At 42.4% G+C, this 13,422-nt stretch overlaps 1 protein-coding gene and 3 non-coding genes across 4 annotated transcripts in view; 1 reads left to right on the forward strand and 3 right to left on the reverse strand.

Annotated features, from left to right (window-relative positions):
- The window catches only part of LOC102683422 (zinc finger protein 189-like), a 187,572-nt gene that overhangs the window by 29,996 nt on the left and 144,154 nt on the right, over positions 1–13,422 (forward strand). The gene's annotated exons all lie outside the window — the stretch shown is intronic.
- trnaw-cca (transfer RNA tryptophan (anticodon CCA)) lies at positions 1,122–1,193 on the reverse strand. The gene has a single exon. It is a non-coding gene; the product is annotated as a tRNA-Trp (tRNA).
- trnal-uaa (transfer RNA leucine (anticodon UAA)) lies at positions 4,085–4,167 on the reverse strand. The gene has a single exon. It is a non-coding gene; the product is annotated as a tRNA-Leu (tRNA).
- Positions 12,538–12,656, reverse strand: LOC138216700 (5S ribosomal RNA). Its single transcript, XR_011180412.1, has one exon. It is a non-coding gene; the product is annotated as a 5S ribosomal RNA (ribosomal RNA).

Here is a 13,422-nt window from a genome sequence, read left to right on the forward strand (position 1 = left end):
TTTTCATGTCCAATGTGCTTGACATCTCCCATGGGCGACAGAGTTCATTTACGACACTTTTCCTTTCTTTCTTTCTTCTTTCTGTACTCTTTGATGAAAAAAAAACGAGTAATCATGTAAGGGAAAATGTCTTTTTTCATGGAGAAAACGTGCACCAGGACATGTTGTGTTTAGAAGAAGTGAGTTAACATGAAAAGTGACCTAATTTACCGGAGCAAATGCTCACCTAGCAAGGTCTGCTTTACTACTAGAGAGACGTAGAGTGAAAGACGTGATAATTTCACGCCGTTGTGGAACAAAATGCTATTTTCTTTTAATTATAAATCAATTAGAAATTCAGAGCGACACATAAAGGCTTTGTCTGCATAAAAGTGATGATTTTTAAAAACTGAAAAAAATTTGGAAAACACATTTCTCACGTAGAAATTTAAGATGGGGGTGGGGTATTACTAGTAGTGGCGCTGAACTCACCATGGTGCAATTCATTTACGTGACGGACTAGTGGTTTAATGGATAACGCGTCTGATTTCGGTTTATTAGATTGTCGATTCAACTTCTACCGGGGTTGTGTGATTTAAATCAGGCTCCTCAGAAATAGATGTCCATTATGTAAATAGACCGCACCTGAAAGCAAACGTTGGGTCTGGTTTCCTTTCTTTCCTGCATGAAATAGCAAATCGTTACAAAAAACACCAGCTAATGTCCAATAGCGTTAGTCATTTAAGTAAACATGAATATACTGTAGGTCTTGGTACATGGGAGTGGATTTCAACCACAATTAAAAAAGGACAAATTAAAATTATAGGCTTCAGACACTTTTTCATACAAAAGTGACCAAACACTCCCTAACTTTCAGGTTTGCTTGAACCTGTAACAGAAAAGCGGTCTGAAACTTCCATTCTCTGATGTCACTGTCTCTAAAGCCGGACATGATGTTTCACGGATGTGCAGTGTGCCTTTTCTCTTGTCATGTTCATGATGATTCGCTGAATAAGCTCCTGATTGGGTGTTCTGTACTGTGCTGTTACTTCGTTCGATTACCTAAGTGGTGTACAGATAAAACGCAACTGCATGGTGTAATTTCCGGGTTCAGCACCAGCAGCACCTGCAAACTCATCAGCTGACCTCGACGTGATTTGAACATGCAACCTTCTGATCTGGAGTCAGACACGCTACCGTTGCGCCACGAGGTTGCTCGCCATGCGTGCTTTTAATTCCCCCAAAGAGAACAATCAGCGTCCCTGAAAAATATTTTTTTTCATTCTCTCCTGTGTGGAGCGCCGCTCTTCCAACGAGGGTCTCTTCTTCCCAGACCACAGATTATTCTTTCCGTCCGGCTCTCACACAGAGAGCAGACAGACCGTCTCCACTGATGTGTTTACTACATCTATAGATCTGACCCCCTACAGCCCCGATATTCCTGGACAGGATATTTACCACCAGCCTCGTGAACTTTCATCTTGACCTCTCCCAGGAGGAGAACAATTAACACAAAATCCTCTCTCCATTTAGCAAATAACACAAAACACTGTTTACCTGTCAAGACAGAAAACCAGGCTGCTCCAGGTGAGGCTTGAACTCACAACCGCGGCATGACTCCATTAATCATGTCATTTTACAAAGCCTGAACCTGGAAAGAGATTGGAAGCCCTGAAGTTATGGTGTTTTTTTAATACTTGCCTACTCTTTCAATTTTTCCGTCAAGTCTTTTATTTGGGAGTACTTTCAATTGATGTTAATCCTTGTCCCGATGCACGTTCTGGGCCATGGTGCATCTTGAATAATGTTCTTATAGGCTTCAGTTTGGAAAAGTGCGCTCTTCAGAAGCTACCAAAACCGCTAATGGTTACATAACACTTAATGCAAAAGCAACGTTCGGGTTTGAAAAAAAATATTACTTGCTATGAATACAAACACTGTTACAGGAGGCGTGTTAGGGATATTTTAGCTTAGATCATCAATTCATCTTACATTTCTTCTCTATCTATATCAACACCGTAATCGCTACTGAGCGTTAAAGGCAGCTCCTGCCAATACAATCTTCTTTAGAAAGCATTTTTAAAACTATTTTTTTACTTTACTACCATACGTAAAGTAAAAGATAGCGATTGCACGCAACGAATAAAATCTCTTTTCCAGGGACGTTGTAGTTAGATGCAAATTACAATCGAAAATGTATCAGCTTTAACATTTTCTTTTGGATTCACAGGACAGTCAGCATGAGTCATCAAAGAGCCTGTAGTGGCAAGAAGTTTAAAAGTACACAAGTGATCTGTCTTTGGTCAAAGGAATTGCTGGAGCAGTAGGACGCCGAGCAATATCTAGCAGCTGTAGACAATGTTTGGGGAAGAGATAATGCTGTTTTCAGCACAGGGAGTGAGAATGAGCTCAGTTCGGCTCCCAGCAGAATCCATTCTGGTTTGGTTACTGTCAGACTGTGCGTCTGAGGCTCTTTGGATAGCAACATGAAAAAAAAAGAACAAAAAACATTTGCTCACATCTTGTGATTTCCACGAGAGGAAGAGAAGATATCACTTTAAAAAAATCAGAACTGAAGATTTGGATCCGGGACCTCATACTTGTCAAATGATTAAAATAATAATTATGAAAATATCAGGTTGTGTTTCTGCAACATATCGTGCACAGTATGCCATTTTTTTCTAAAAATACAGTAGATTGTACTTAATAAAAATGTACAATTCACCGCTGGTATAAACAGATTTGTGCTGTGTTTGCCTTTGTTAGCATTTGTTTAAAAAATAAGTTCACAATACGATAAAAAACACAGAAGGCACAAACGTAATAATATAATGATACGAAATCAATACCAAATCATAAAGCCAATTAAGTACCTATCCTTTGAAAACAGTGACATTTGTATCTACTTTTGAATTACAAATCAGACAGCGTAGTCCCTTAATTCAAAGATCAGATCTTGGCCAAAACAAGACAACCAGATGTTAGCTGAATTTGGAACAAGAGTGTCACGACAACCAGGCAGTCAAAGACAAAGCGTAAGCGAGCTAATCAGACCCAGCAGCGGGTGATTATTAACAAACGCCGCCGCACGAGTTAAACCACCTGCGCACACTCATTGCTGTGCGCACTGCTATTTAAACCATCTGCACCTGCTTCCCACTGCTCGGTATTGAGTCTACTCCTTGAGAGCTCTACCTGGCGTTTTTCCCCGTACCTCGTTTATTCTGGTTTTTGGATTCCCCTTCTGCCTTTTCGACTTTGCACCTCGCCTCTCGACTCGGACTGTCTGCTACCGGTGAACTTCCTGGATTACGACTTGCCTTTCGCCTTTTGACTACGACCTTGCCTCTCGTTCTGGTTTGTTCGCCTGCCTCATCTATCACCCGTGCCTGCGTCTGCACAGGATCCGTGTATCTTCTCACCAGGGATTCCTAACAAAGAGCCTCTGCTTCATCGTTTATTGAGCTTTTGATCAACGTCTGAGTGAAAAAGATTCGCTATTTTAACTATTTGATTAAAGTTCACAAAAGCACCTTCCTTCGAGCTGGAGTCAAAACAGCGACTTAAGGATTCCTAACTGTTTCTAATCAGTCAGCCACGCTACCAACTGAGCTATCGAAGGGATTTAAAGTGCTCCTCTCTGGCACATATTGCCCAATGTAGTGAAATATTCCGGGTACTTAAATTACAGTTCGACATCAAGTTTCCAACTCGTTTCCTTAGTCTTGTTTACCTTGAATTTAAGCCACAAACCAGGATTCTACTGTATAATCTTCCGGGGATGTTACAAAATGTTTGATGGGGCATCAATCATTACAGGCGGAAATTCACTCCTTTTTTTTTCTCGAGGCATCATATTAAATGATCCATTTCATTTGGATCAAGAAGAGGATCACCATGAGAAATAGAACAAACTGTTTGATTCTGTCTTTATTGGGCGCTGTATCACAGCTAATGCATGTATAAGCCTTCAGTATGCGATAGTGAGAGCTCAGTTATGCCAGGGAGTGGGAGTGAAGAGAACTGAACTGAAATTTAGTAAATTCATATTTAAATAGAGTGTAAATCATCAAAGTGTTCTGTCACTTAAAGCTTATTATAACACTACCAGCAGTGGGGATTGAACCCACATGGACATTTGTCCATTGGATCTTAAGTCCAACGCCTTAACCACTCGGCCATCCTGGTCTACAGCAAGATGCTCTTCAGTTGTTTAACATTTAAATATGATTCAACAATTAAAAAAAAATAATCCACAAAACCTCTTAGAGTTGCGAGAATACTTCCTTTGTGTATAAAATACATTGTGAATGCTTTCTCAGCCTTTACTTTTTCGTTTTTATGACATTTTTTTGACCGAGCACGAATATTCTTTTGTCCATATCTTCCCAATGGAAGCACAGAACGCCGTCAAACCAAATGCATTTTAGAGACCAAGACTTGTGGATATTTCCACAGCCTCTACATCAAACTATCAGTGGGCTAATGATCTTTTTTTAAACCTCCGGTTTTTCATCGATGCGTAATTACGCACTTACTGGAACCCGGAGGACCGCTGTGTACAGACGTTCACAACGCGAGAAATACTGTTCAATACGGCTTTGTGCGAATAACCTGTATATGACCATAGGAAGCAGAACAGCGCAGTCTCCAATTACCCAGACTGTAAGCACAGAAATAAAGCTTTGTTTGATTTCTGAAACCCTTCCTTTACGCCCTGTTTTCATTCAGATAAGGGTCAACTATATTGACAATACTACTGACAGCAGGAAGATTAAAATATTCTTTACTCAGCAGCTTATTAAAAACAGCTCCCATGATGTTCAAACCGATTTTTTACACAGAACACTGACACAGCTTTGCGTTCTGAATCTCTTTTTCTCGTGCTTTTATTTAATATGGCACAATGCACTGGGATAGGGGTATTCTGTTCACAAACCAATAGCATTTAAATCACAGCACCCACAATGCTGCAAGTAAGTGTTTTGCAGAAAAGGTCTTCTGACTTTTCCCAGCTTTGTGTTGGGTTGTGGAACCTTTATTTTTTATGATTTTCTGAAGATAACACTACAGGTATACACTGGGATAGGTGGGTCTTTTTCACGGCTCAATAGTAATTCAAATACAACAGCCACACTGCTGAAACCATATGTTTTACACACCAGACAGGGCCCCTAACCTCATACAACCTTGCTGTAGCTGTGGCCTCTTTCTTTATTTTTTTTATGATTTTCTGAAAGTAACACTACAGGTAATACACTGGGACAGGTGGGTTTTCTTCATGGCTCAATAGTGTAGTGGTTTGATGGGTTTACTGAGACAATTATTAATTGTAACAGTAATCACGAGGTTGTTCGTTGTAGCTTTTAGAAAATCAATCGTCAGAACAACTAACAACGCACACACACGGGTTCAATACACGAGATACATTTATTAATATAAATTGTGCACCAAAGATATACTAGTCTGCCTGGATACGAGCGGCAGACCTTACTGTGAGGGTTATCAATATACAAGGTATATAATCTCGAAGAGATGCAAACACAAAGAGATACACAACAGAGAATATATGTCAATATATATCGTTCGGTTATCAAATCGCTAATCAGTGTTATTACCCACTGTTACTTTAAACTCGGAAGTAAATACATTACTCATGAATTAAATTGATAACAACTTGTTTTGAGGTACAATTGAATTCTCGAGACACAATGTAGAACATGGGGTTTACTTATCCACAGTGTATGGATTTGGAATTTCCCGGCACGAACACCAAACCAGCTGACAGGCTCTGTTGCAGCCTCTGTTGCAGCGGTTGTCCAATGGGCGCTGTGTCGGCGTCCTCTGGCTACCGGCCAACCAGTCAAGGTGCAGCTCGGAGTAGGACGGGCGGAGGAATCTGACTGCGGCGCGCAGGGCAGTCGTTGCTCCGAGGGGATCTACCAGGAGTCCGCCTGGCTAGTAGAAAGTCTCTATGCACAGAGTGTGACCGCGAGTCCTCACAAGTCACTCTTTTGCCCGGGAAGAAGCTGGTTCGTTCCCGGTCCAGCGCTGCTTCTGAATAAGCTATTCAGGTTGTCGACGAGGGTCCAACTGTAGGCTGCCGTTGATCAAGCGGAGCATTCACGTTGGTAGAATTCTGAGTACGTACGGGATCCTCGGCCTCGCGCTTAGAACAAAGTCCAAGTCCTTTTGCAGACAACAGCAGTTGTCACGTGATTGTCTCTGAGGATGCGCGAAAATGGCCAAGGAGAGCCCCGATCTGAGCTTGCGCTCCCTTTTTGACCAAGACCCAGATGTGTGCTGATTGGTTGAGAGTTTGGCGGGCATTGGAGACCCACATAGTATTACCACACCCTGCCAGTCCCTGATTGGTTGGTCAAGATGAGATATAATTCACTTACTCTTGACACTTAGGAATGCAGTCCAGATGTCCATTCGGCACTCCCTAGACTGATAGGCGCCAATGGATGACCATTGATCATGATAGCCAGGCTTAGCTAAGTGCATCCCCGTCTGGGAGCTTGTTCCTTATCAAAAGAAAACATCTTAAGTCAGCCTGCATGAATACTTTCTCTGTGGCTGCACCACAGAGATGGAGGGTGAGATGGGGCCTCCTTTAGGAAAGCATACCAACGCTTAATTCTGTCTTATTAACAAGCATTGCCGCTACAATAGCAATTCAAATACAACAGCCACACTGCTGAAACCATATGTTTTACACACCAGACAGACCCCCTAACCTTATACAACCTTGCTGTGGCAGTGGCCCCTTTATTCATTTTTTTATGATGTTTTCAATATGGCACCATTAGACAGGCGGTACATGGTGATAGGAGGGTGCTATTCACGAGTCAATTGCTCTTCAAGCACAACAGCCACAGTGCTGCAACCAGGTGTTTTACACATCAGACAGCTCCCCTAACCTTATACAACCTTGCTTTGAGTTGTGGAATATTTCTTTATTTTTTAATGATTTTTTTACTGTAATCAAGTGTTGTGCTCATTAATAATAATAATAATAATAATAATTGCTTACACTTATATAGCGCTTTTCTGAACACTCCACTCAAAGCGCTTTACAGGTAATGGGGACTCCCCTCCACCACCACCAATGTGCAGCATCCACCTGGATGATGCGACGGCAGCCATAGTGCGCCAGAACACTCACCACTATCAGTGAGGAGGAGAGAAGAGAAATGTAGCCAATTCAAAGAGGTGGATTATTAGGAGGCCATGATTGGTAAGGGCCAATGGGGAAATTTGGCCAGGACGCCGGGGTTACACCCCTACTGTTTTCAAGAAACGCCATGGGATTTGTAATGACCACAGAGAGTCAGGACCTCCGTTTTACATCTCATTCAAAGGAAGGCGCCTGTTTACAGTATAGTGTCCCCGTCACTATACTGGGGGCATTAGGACCCACATGGACCGCAGGGTGAGCGCCCCCTGCTGGCCCCACTAGCACCTCTTCCCGCAGGACCCTTAGTTTTTCCCAGGAGGTCTACCATCCAGGTACTGACCAGGCTCACAGTTGCAGGGTGATATGGCTGCTGGCCATAATCAGCAGCCTTCAGTACTGAAGCAGGTGTGAGCCTGGTCAGTACCTGGATGGGAGACTTCCTGGGAAAAACTAAGGTTGCTGCTGGAAGAGGTGCTAGTGGGGCCAACACCACCATTAGGCAGGCCTCCTGACCTTTCACAGTCATGCTTTGTTGTGTGAAACTTTAATTATCTTTTTAGGATTTTTTGAACATGGCAACTTCCACCGAGATGGGTGGGGGGTGTCGAGGTGCTCTTCAATAGCTTTTTCATCAATACACACAAACGGATGTAACCAAGACACTCAGAACCTGTCACGCAGGGGCTGACTGCTGAGGATAGGGATCCATTGCGGTGCCCTTGGTAGGGTTGGCGCGAGACGCAGGCGTAGTCGGAGTAAACAGGCAGGGGTCCGAGTCCGGGAAGGCGTATGTCGAAGAAAACTCAGTCTTCACTCAGGTTGGGAGATTGTCAACAGATCTTTAATACAATCAGCTGAAGGGGAGATTATCACAGAGAAAGGGTTTCCCCTAGCACTCAAGACATGCTCACTGGACTGAAGTTATACTTTCCTTTTTTATACATTAAAAGTAGGCAATACTTTAACATATCAAAGGAAAATACAGGGAAAGGGGCAGTGTCAGAAGTCAAACAAACAGGACAGGGGTGTGCCATTTGGCATCCTACAATCTGTTTCAATTTTCTCTGGTTGAATGGGTGTGAGGAATCACAGGCTTTAGTTATCACCTAAGACAGTGGTCTTAGGTGCGAACAGAAAACCTTTCCCACACATAGTCACTGTCCTGACCTTTTGACTCGGTCTTCCACACGTAGCACAGGCGTAGGCACAGAATCGACAGGCGAAAGTGTAGTCGAGGGACTGGCAGGGGTCGGAGTCCGGGAAGGCGTAGAAGTTGCGTCGGTGTGGATTCAGAAGGCAGAGGCGTAAACGAAGAGACAGGCTGGGGTCAGGATCCGAGAAAGCGTAAAACAGGCGAAGGTGCAAAATCGAGTGGCTAAAGCGGAAAAGCGGGGTCGAGGTCCAGGGGAGAAGTCGTAGTAAGGCAAAGGTGTAGTTAGTACGTAAGCTCCGGGAGAGAATCTCAATCGTGAGCAATGACCGGGGGGCAGATGAAGGTTTAAGCAGAGGACTGATTGACACGTGCACGTTTGGTACGGGGAGAGCTCGTAGGAATGCGGGAGCGCTTGCCTGCATGAGGGAGATTCGTGGCAAAACCAACAGAATCAACCTGAACTCATAGAAAAACAAGAATGCCCCCGAGACACCTGCACCCCCCCGGACCACTCTGGTATCAACACCCCCAAACCCATCCATACCAGCTAACAAGACTCAGAATCGGTGCAACCCTCCAACCTGGACCAAGAGCAGGATGGGACAAGAACCTGCACCACACTACGCACCCCTCATCCAGACCAGCAGGACAGCCAGACCACAGACAGCACCATCATGTAACCCCCCTGTTCATTCCAACAGAAAAGCCGAACTGACCCCCACCAGCATGGCGACGCTGCAGCTCTGGTCACACCAGCAGGCCCAATGGGCTAAGAGCTGGGGGACATACAGATGCAGCCATTCAAAATGCGTGGGCGATACCGTATTATTTTCCAGTACGCTGTACGCAGTCTACTGCAAGTTACCGGTAAATACCGCGAGTTACCGGTAAATACCGCTAGTTACCATAAATTCTCCTATAATACGACAAGCAAAATAATAGTATCCGGAATTTCGGCAAGGTGGAGCTAATAAAGCTCAACCTCTCATGTTTGAGCTTTGGCCATCAAAGTCTTTAACGAAGATATTACTAATAGTATTAATAATGAATGACCTTGGACAAGCTGTAAGTGTAAACTCAAAGTATTGCCCTGGTCAACATTCTTTTTTTCATTGACCGTCTTTGTAAAAGTAACACCACAGCATTTCGCAATCACGCATTTGTTTCCAATCATGCAAAGTACAGTAATTTTTGAGAATCGATTCACCATGCCTTTCACATGCTCATAAAAGAGATTGATTTAGGAACATAAACATATTACCATATGCAAACTGTACTGTATACAGTATGTATATGTATATTTAATGTCTTAACTTTGCCCGTTTAAGTATTGAATATTCATATCTAATTTTACCACTGAAGGGAAATCTTAGTAGCTGAGCATAAAAAGAATAGGAGCATACTGCAACGCGTGTGAAGGCCATAAACTATATTAATTTTGGAACATAAACATACAGTATATGGCTGGTCTCGGTACTTTAAAGAAAACATACACGAAACATGGTTTCATTATGACCAGAATCGGTCTTGAGATATTCTTAACTTGATTTACAGTATTTGAGAGGTATGTCTTAACACCGATACTACAGTACGTAAATACTGCTCACGTATATGTTTCTAGGTTTATATTATGCATTTCATACGGTCAAATTACTTTTGAGCAACTAATAAGAAGCGTGAAACGGTATACCCAGGGCGTTTTAGTTTCGTTTTACTGGGACTCTGCTTTAACAATGTCGCCGTGGATTGATTAGAGATATCAAGTACATACAAGTCATTTTTTAAATGTTGTAGTTCGTCTTGTAAAAATGTTACGAGTAGATCATCTATCAACAATTACACAGGTTCTGTTTCCATATTCCGGATTTTGGTTATGTAATATTATTTTCTAAATTTCACGTTGTGAATATATGATTTGGGCAAACAGAGCCGCAAAGAAGTACATTATGGGTTGTTGTTTTTTTTTTGCAGTTTTATCTAGAACAAGCGATGCTTAAACCTTTGTCTGATTCTTGTGAAACTATCCACACGACAGTTACAGTACCTAGGAGTTGACTTCAGTGATGTCACTGATGGGATGTTTCTAAAAATCCATCCTCTGTAAAACGTCTTCTCTAGTTGTCCTGCATATGTATTCGCTAATGAAGCTGTGTGTTCTGAGCCTGGATCTCTACATTTCTGTATGAACCAGCTTAGAGGGCTAAAGACAGCTTGTGTTTAAATTGAGTGTAAGGCAATTTATGCTTCTAAAGTCATGGTCAGCATTTATTATTGTACTGTGCTGTAAACTTGTTCTGTGCCTAGTCACATTATTTTATAGCGTTTTTATAGCGTTATCAAATCCGGTGGTGCTTTGTGTTAGTTTCCTGACTCCCATGTCACATGGTCTGTGATTGAAACCTGTGAAACCGGTATAATTCGTCACAGCCAGCACTCCGGCAGAGAGGGGGTTGTACTCGTAAAGTAGAAGCAGGCGAGATTTCCAGCGAAAGACACCTCCCACTCCCCCCCACCCTCATACGATTCAAATTGTATTACAGCATTGTAATTACACATTGTAATTGTATTACAAATTGTACACATGCTTAAAAGAGAAGAGAGAAAACGCAAGCCTTCTTCAGGTGTGAGGGTCTTCTGCTCAGAATGAAATGCTAAAATGTAATGTAGGCTCTGAATGGGTTCAATTATGATTTGGGCTTGATTAAGGTTGCTGCCTTTCATCTAAAACCCTACTTGAATCCTTCTAAACTAAAAATCAGTGTAAGTGAGTTCTAAATAAAGAGGTATCCAGGTAACAGTGAAACGGGCGGACAGTCTAGGGAGATCGCCCGTTTTCCATGTAAATAGTTCCCTGGTTCCGCACCCCTTGGTGTTTCTCTCGCTCTCTCTCGGGTCACCTGATCATTAGCTCGAAAGATTTCAGTGCTTTGTGTATATTCTAATGGTAGTGGGGGCAGGGTGTGTGGGAACAGGTTTGGTTGAAATTGCATTGGAGATCTATGTTCTTCACACCTGAAACATTTTCTCTGAAAGCATTTTCTTCACAGTTTAACCGATCTTGTTACAGCATGTTACAGTTTACTATTATTAACCATATTAATTTTAAGTGCTTAATGTAAAATCTTGTAAAAATATATTTTCATTGTTCAAATATACATTAAGTCTGACTATCATATAATAAGTTAAATACAAAACTAAAGAAAAAATAGGGTTAAATATAATTCAAAATATTTGGCTAACAATGTTAACTGTTTATGAATAATAAAATGTATTAACTAAGGAGTAGGATGACACAGTTGTTAGTATGTTTTTTGTTTTGTTTCTTTTTCATAAATACAACAGTAGTACCTGATGTCTCAGTGGCTTTCAAAATTAAATTATGCATGCAAACCTGTGAACTAGAAAGATAACTAAGATATCCACCCATTTATAATGGTGGCGAAGTGGTTAGCATTGATTTCATGCAGCACTGGGGTCCTAGGTTCAATTCCTGACATCCTGTGTGTGTGTTAATATTAATTAAAATTAATATCGTTTATGACCTTCAGATGCGTTATGCTCCTCTTCTTTTTATGCTCAGCTACTAAAATTTCCCTTTAGTGGTAAATTTGCATATAAATATTCAAAACTAAGCGGATTGAAACGTGCACAGTAAATACATTAAATGATTAAATCTTTTCACTACCAACCAATGCGCCACGAGTGCCCCTATCAGTCATTTTGGTCAGCCAATCACTTACCGCGGTGCCCTACGGTGCTCTGCGGGTTGGTTACTGTACCGCAGGTTTTTAACGCTCATTTTGAATGGCTGCATCTGTATTTCACTTCAGCTTTTCACTCTTGCTTCCTTCCAATGAGGACGGAGCTGCGGGAGAAAGGGCGCTATAGAGGATCGCTGTGGAGAGCTGCTGCTGTGCTTTGACATCTGAGCTCTGTGGAAAACGATCTCAATACAATTCTGAAAAACGCGACTCTCCGAACGCCAGCCGAACAAGTCTCCACAGCCGAAGCGCTGTGTCTCTTTTCAGCTGGCGATAAACCTTTCCTCGATCCTTTGCGGACTTGTAAAACTGTTCATGATCAGAATAAAAAACGCTCACGCTAATACACAAGCACCCTTGTCTCGCCAAAGCTGACAAATAAACAGACGGACAAGCCGCACTGCACGTGTGAACAGGGGAATGAGCGAGCGAGCGGGGATAGGGCGCCTCCTGCGCTTAAAAGCTTACAGCACCTGGTATTCCCAGGCGGTCTCCCATACAAGTACTAACCAGGCCCATCCCTGTTTAGCTTCCGAGATCAGATGAGATCAGGCATGCTCAAGGGGGTGTGGCCGTAAGCAAGAGCAAGGCTCGCTGGCACCATTCTTATAGAGAGGACAGCTCCGTCACCTCTTTTACGACGCTGCTTTTTTTCCCTTGCGTTTTTCTCTTCTTCCCACGTTCTCTCTCTTCACTGCCTTCGTCCCCGCTCTATTTCACTTCAGCCTTTCACTCTTGCTTACTTCCAATGAGGACGGAGCTGCCAGAGAAAGGGCGCTATAGAGGATCGCTGTGGAGAGCTGCTGCTGTGCTTTGACATCTGAGCTCTGTGGGAAACGATCTCAATACAATTCTGAAAAACGCGACTCCCAGAACGCCAGCTGAACAAGTCTTGAAGTGGAAATCTAATAAGTAAATTGATTCTTAAAATGTAGAGAGCTTTGCAAAAAATTTATTGGTGCTTTAAGATAATATATTTCAAGGATGTAAATGCTGTGCTACAGTACGTGCAGAATTTTAGAAAACAGTGCATCAACAAAGTACACTGTCTGGGTTACTTTAGAAGACAATGTACCAAAACAATATATGCTGTCTGGGTCGTTAGAATTAGCTGAAAGTAACTGATTAGCTTTGAATAACAAATCCCGTGCTTCTTCTCTCGCTTTTTGATGTAATCTGTTTTCTCTTAGGGAAAGGGGAACTTTTAGAAGGGACAAAGCGCTGAGCTTTTTTACAGCACAACGTCTTTTAAAAACCCTGTACTGCTTGTAACAAATTGAGTCTCTGGTTGCACTTTGCGAAGTGGCAGCAGGGCTTGCAATATTGAAATAAAGACCTTACTCAGG

Source organism: Lepisosteus oculatus, chromosome 14 (genome assembly GCF_040954835.1).
Source record: "Lepisosteus oculatus isolate fLepOcu1 chromosome 14, fLepOcu1.hap2, whole genome shotgun sequence".
Classification (NCBI taxonomy): domain Eukaryota; kingdom Metazoa; phylum Chordata; class Actinopteri; order Semionotiformes; family Lepisosteidae; genus Lepisosteus; species Lepisosteus oculatus.